Below are 6,000 nucleotides of genomic sequence, written 5' to 3'. Positions count from 1 at the left end.
GCGTGAGCTGCTTTTCATCTCCTTTACGGAGCATCTCTGGATCGCCCACTAAGGGAGATGAAAACACAGGAAGGAAGGATCCTGCCCCTCCCTCCGCCTTCCCTCCCACCTCTAACTTTACATTGTCGAGGTTTCTCACACATCCACGCTCGCCTCTGTTCTTGTTGTCCAAGCTTTGACTGTGGATTGACTTTTAAAAATGAAAAAACAGTTGGTGGTATTTATCGTAGAGCAGATGATGCCACTGGCCTCGAGAGACGGTGTAGGCCCCGCTGCTGCTCCCCCTGCAGACATCCTGCTGTGTGGACATGCGTGATTTATTCGGTGCGCGCCCTGTTCCTGGTAGTTTCTTATATTTTCAGTGTAAGCTCCATGGACAACCTGCTGTTTCAATCTGGGTACATACCTGAGCTTGTTACTTAGAAATCTGAGCTGGCCACAGGCTCTGGCACATAGTTCTAGATTGGCCTTCACTGGGAAGCTTCTCAGGCTTCTCAAGCTGGAGAGCGCATGTGCAGACTCGGGCTGATGGAGGCCGCGTGGACGCAGCGTGGACACAGCGTGGACTGAGTGCAGGAGGGCGAGGGGGCGGGAGTGCAGCAGGGCCCAGGCCTTCCTGGGAGCGGCTCCAGGCTGGGTCCCAGTGGGGAGCACCCAGACACAGGCCCCAGAGACCCGAAGGACTCGCCACGCAGGCACCACAGCCCTCACTCCCAAGTGGGCGCTGGCTCGGGTGGGCTGGGTCGGGGCCACAGAGGACCCCGCGCCGGAAATCCCACCACCGGGCACCTCTGAGTGACAGCTGCTCCACCACATCTGGGCTGCTGTGCCTTAAGCTCTCTGCTTTCAGGGCACATTACTAAGAAGCGCTTCTTTTGAAGAGATGAAGGAAGCCTCAGAGCTCATCTCTTTGCATCCAAGACAGGCTGTGTTTGAAATGCCAAAAGAAAATAGTTCTTTCGGATCTCTTAAGCCCTTTGAACTGAGTTTGTAATTTCATCCCAGGCCAAGTCAGTCTCAAGAGTCTTCCATTCCATGCAGGCATCCTGCCCTTGACACCCACCTGCCCCGAGGCTGGGGCGGGGCAGAGGCCCCAGGGGACAGGCGATGGCCCTCCTGACACCCAGGGTCATGACCTGACTGCGGCTCCACCATGCATCTGTCCTGGCTCTACCAGGAGTGGGCGGGACCCCATGCGCTCCGACCCCGCGGGCAGGCTGGGACGACCTGGGCAGGCAGCGGCCGGGAGGCCTGCAGGCTCTCCTGGGTGCTGTCCCGAGATCCGGGCGCAGAACACAGCCGCGCCGGTGGCACTCGGCTGGAAAGCAAACCTGGTTTTCTTCTTAAAGGTAACTTGGTGTCTCTTTTGGGAAGCAAACCTTGAAAATCTCTTTAACGTCAATTCAGAGGTTCTGAAAATGTCTCCTAAGGAAATCACCGCCGGAATCACGAAGGCTTTGAGAATAACAGCGTGTCCGTGGCCGCGGTAACATTACAGACGGCGCATGTCACAGCGACCCGGGCACCCGTGGAGGCCGTGGCCAGGCGCCTGTGTGCGTCCAGCCGATGCCATTTTATGGGGTCATTAAAATTTCTGTCTTCAACGACCGTAACACCCGAAGAATAGTCCTACGGTGTTGACTGAGAGTAAACCCACGTGTGCTTAGCGGCCTGGAAGAGAAGGACGCCTGGGGGAGAGGCGCTGCCAAGGCCCTGGGCCTGCGGCGCTGCTGGATGGGGGCTCAGGGCCTTCCCCCCTGCGTCTTGGTCTGTGCTGTCCACGTCGTCCTGCCCTCTGCCACGTCAAAGACAGAGAGGACGGGCCTCCCCTGGTGGTGCAGGTGGTTGAGCGCTGCTCTGTGAAGCTGTCCGCAGCCTTTGCAGAGCTGGTTAGATCCCTGGCCACTGGGTGAGGGTCCCACATGGCGCGCAGACCTCTCCTGCCGCCCGCTGCTCCCCTCAGCAGTGTACTTCGGTCCTTCTGCCTGTTCTGCTCCCCGCTCTGACTCTGGTGAATTCTCTCACCCTCCTGCGCTTCTGACTGTACCCAGTGCATGTATAAATAAATAAATAAATAAATAAATCTTAAAAAAGAAAAATACACGAGAAAGTCGAGCGGGGGCTGTGTGAAGACAGGCTGCTCGTCCCCAGCATTTGTGGCGCTGGCAGTTCCCATGAGGCACCGCGTTGCTGCTCTGCCCCGTGCAAGCCCAGGGCATACTGGAGCAGCAGCGCTGACCAGGTGGTGACCCGAAGGAAGGCTCGAGCACAGGGGTGTGGTACTCGGGGAAACTGAGTCACACTCACTGGGGCTTGGGTTCTCTCCTTTGTTTAGCAAGTGTTGGCCAGGCCGCTGCTGGCTCCAGGCACTGCACATACAAACCAGCGGGCGAATGTGTTGTAAGGCGGGGTGTCAAGGGCTGCCTTGGGGACCAAAGTCTGACCATGGGTCCCCCTGCGCTTGTCTCTGGACAAGCAGGAAAGGCCCCCAGGCCCAGCCTCTGGTCCCCTCACCAGGCAGACCAGCCATCCTCATCCGTCCTCTGCCCCTGGGGCTTCAGATCTCTGCCAGCCTGGAAACTAGTGACACAGGCCTGTCCACGGGAACCAGGCCCCTCACTGCCTTGTCACTCCACAGCCGCGGGCGGTGACAGTGACCTCTGTCCTTCTCACTACCCCTTGTCTGGTGCTGTGTGTTCCTCCCAACTGGTGCGAGCCAGTCTCTCCTGCACCAGCGGGGCAAGAGGACACTCTCTTATTCCGGAGCTCCCCTGGGGGGTATAAGAGGGAAGAGGGTAAGGAAGTAGAGAGTGAAGAATAATTATGCCAAATATTGGGGAGAAGCAGGGAGATGTGTAGAGGGTACTGGGGACCCATCAGAGCAAGGGGGACTGGTTTGGTGATGGGGGAGGCACTCGGGAGGTGACACTGATTTCTAGTTGAAGGCTAAGAAGGGGTGGGGCTCGGGGACGGGGGAGCAGTGGGTTGGCTGGGCCCTCGATGGTCAGGATGATCTCACATGATCCTGGAGAGGTCACCAGATAGAGACCTCCCTGGATGCCACAGTGAAGAGGCTGAACTTGGTTTTACGTCAGAGGACTCACTGAAGACCTCTGAGCAGGGACATGGTATGAAATGGTTTCTGTTTCTTAAAGATTATTTTGGTATCAGGGTAGAAAATGGATGGGACCAAGCAGGGACATGGCCCTGGCGGTAGAGGGGCTGAAGGGCTGGGATCGCGTTGACACAGACGACGGCCAGGCTGAGAGTCGTGTCTTGGAGGGAGAGCCAGGGAGACCGGCAGATGGACTGGATGTGAGGGACAAGCAATCTGGTTGGAGGGCCTGGTGGACAGTGGTCCCACCCGTAAGATGAGAAAGGGCTGAGTTTGGGGAGGGAACGTGATGGAAATCAAGAGTTTGGCTTAGGTTTGCATGATCCGAGTAAGATTCAAGAGGTGTGGTCAGGTTGGCAGCTGGAAAGTCTATTCGATAGCCCAGGACAGATGCCAGAGCAAAAGATACTAGTTTGAGAGTGGCCACCATGTGACAGCAGTACAACTGGGGACTAATATGGTGGACATGACACCATATTCAGTGTGAGTCATCTCCCTGGAATGAATGTCCTGTTAGGTATCAGTTACAGAGTAATGTTAGGAAGACCACATGGAAGCCTTCAGCCCCGTGCAAATGCCATTATGTTCACACCACCACCATATGGGGGTCACCGGCACGGCTCGTGATTCTGGGGTCTTTGGTTTTCCTTGTTTCAGGCACAATGAACATTTCACATTCCCCCCCCAAGACCAGTGCTTTAGAAAGATGTCTTGCCAAATATTGAAATATTGGAGAGCAGAGATAAAGCTACAGAGGTGAAGATGAGATTTTGTTTCACTGCAACATTTTCAACAGAGTTATTTTGGCCTTGGCCTGAAAGAACTGGGGTCCCTCGGGCTTTCCTGTCTTGCATGGGGGTTTAGAGGATGTACAATGTTCAATTTCTCCTGGAGATTTTCAGCTGGGGTCAGCCCAGAATTCTCCGTGGTGCTGAGCAAACAGCCAGTATTTTACCCCTGTGAAGTTCTGGGGACTCTGACTTAGCAGTGAAGCTGATGGAGACTTGCTCTACCTGACCTTACTTGGCCACCCTTCTGGAATATTCTGGCTGTGTCCAGAGTCACAAGAAAACCATGTTGTGAGTCCTGAAATAGTAACACCCCTGATTTCAGTTCCATGTTTATCAGATTCTTGTAGGCAGAGCTGTGGTGGTTCCTAATTTCTTCATTGCTTGGACTTGCTACCTGGGCCTGGCACTAGGTTTTGTGATGGGGATACAGTGGCAAGACCTCCTCCTTGACCTTGAGAAAATTCCTTATAGCTGGGGAGCTAGGCGGGAGTAAGCAGGGGGTACATAGTAAGGCACGGAATACAGACATGGAGGCTTTGAGCAGGAAGGCTTCCTGGAGGAGGCAGGAGAGTAGAGTGACTCAGTGGGGACACATTCAAGAGGGAAGGTGTGAGGGGTGTCCTATCCATGTGGTGTGCCACTGCAGAGCGACAGTGCATGTTAAGGAATCTGCAGGCCATTCAGGATCTTTGGAAATGGAGCTAGAGAGGGGGGCAGGGCCAGACTGTGAGGCCAAGGGAGCTTGACACAGTCCTGAGGGCTCTGTGAAGCCAGGCGGGATGGATGCTGGGCTGGGAAGGGTGGAAGGGTGGGTATCTTTTCCGTTCTAGAAAAGCCCCCTCTGGTGGCTGTAGGGAGAACTGCAGGGCACTCAGAGTGGCATGGGGCAGATGACTCAGGCAGAGGTAAACCCGGGGACGAGGGGAAGCCAGGACAGCTGTGCTGTGGGAGTGTGTGGAGCTCTTAAAAACCCGCGGGCTTGGGAGTGTAAGAGCGGCAGTGTCTCTTTCTCGCTCCTCTTACTAAGCCCTGCTATGTGCTAGCTCCTGGCCAAGCACCTCGTGTAAGGCACCTCATCCAATGCCCTAACTTCCCAGGAGGCAGGTGCTAACCTTAGCCCCCGGGGTGGACAGAACAGTCTCTCCACATCCCCCCACCCCCAAATTCAGAGCCACCTGGAGCCTTGGGATTTGGAAACAAAATAGTTAAGGATTTCGAGAGGTGATCATCCTGGATTTTGGGGGGTCCTACAGGGAAAGACTGGTGTCCTAGTAAGAATAGGAATGGACACATGCACAGAGGCAGAGGCAGAGGCTGGAGGAAGAGCCGGGGCCCCGGAAGCTGGAGGAGGCAGGAAGAGCCCTCCTCCAGAGCCTCCGGAGCCAGTGCAGTCTGCGGCTACCTGGCCTTTGGACCTCTCGCTTCCAGAACCTCCAGGTGTGCATTTTCGTGGTCAGGAGGCACCCAGCCTGTGACGACCTGCAAGAGCCGGGTGGTAAACAACTATAACGATGCCCATTTTAGAGTTGGGGGAAAAGCTGGTGGATGCTTAGAGGTCTGCTCTTAGCGGAACAAGGTCATGCACACAGAGGAATGGCAGAGGGGTGCTGAGGCTTCACTCTGAGTGCTGGGGCTGTCTTCTTCACAGCCCCAGTCCCCGTGCCTCCCCCAGATGGTCTCTCTTCAGCATCTACTCCCTGTCGGGCACCGTCTCGAGCATCTTGCTTTGATTATTTCATTTATCTCGAGGATTATCTTGCAAGAAACAACACAGAAGGGGCAGTGCCTTCTGAAGGGCAGGAAGCCTTGGATGTTTTCGTTCAGCTTGTCCCTGGCATCTCATTTGCCGAATGGAGATTTTCCACCTTGAGTGAGCTAAGCAGTGTGAGAAGTGTCAAGCGTGTCAAGCAGCAGCTCATGAAATACTTCATCTTGTAATACATTAATGGAGGAAAACGAGGTGATTTTCAGCCCGGACCCGTCAAATTGGTTTTAGCGCTAATGAATTGTTCTGTTTGAGCACAGCGTTATTGGCAAAATGCTGATGGGAATAGTGACACGGAGGCATTTGAAACGCCATCAAAAATTATAATC

Source organism: Talpa occidentalis, unplaced genomic scaffold (genome assembly GCF_014898055.3).
Source record: "Talpa occidentalis isolate TD23 unplaced genomic scaffold, MPIMG_talOcc4v2.1 talOcc4.12, whole genome shotgun sequence".
In the NCBI taxonomy this organism is placed as follows: Eukaryota; Metazoa; Chordata; class Mammalia; order Eulipotyphla; family Talpidae; genus Talpa; species Talpa occidentalis.
The sequence above is the reverse complement of the archived record's forward strand: the minus strand, read 5'-3'. Positions refer to the sequence as shown.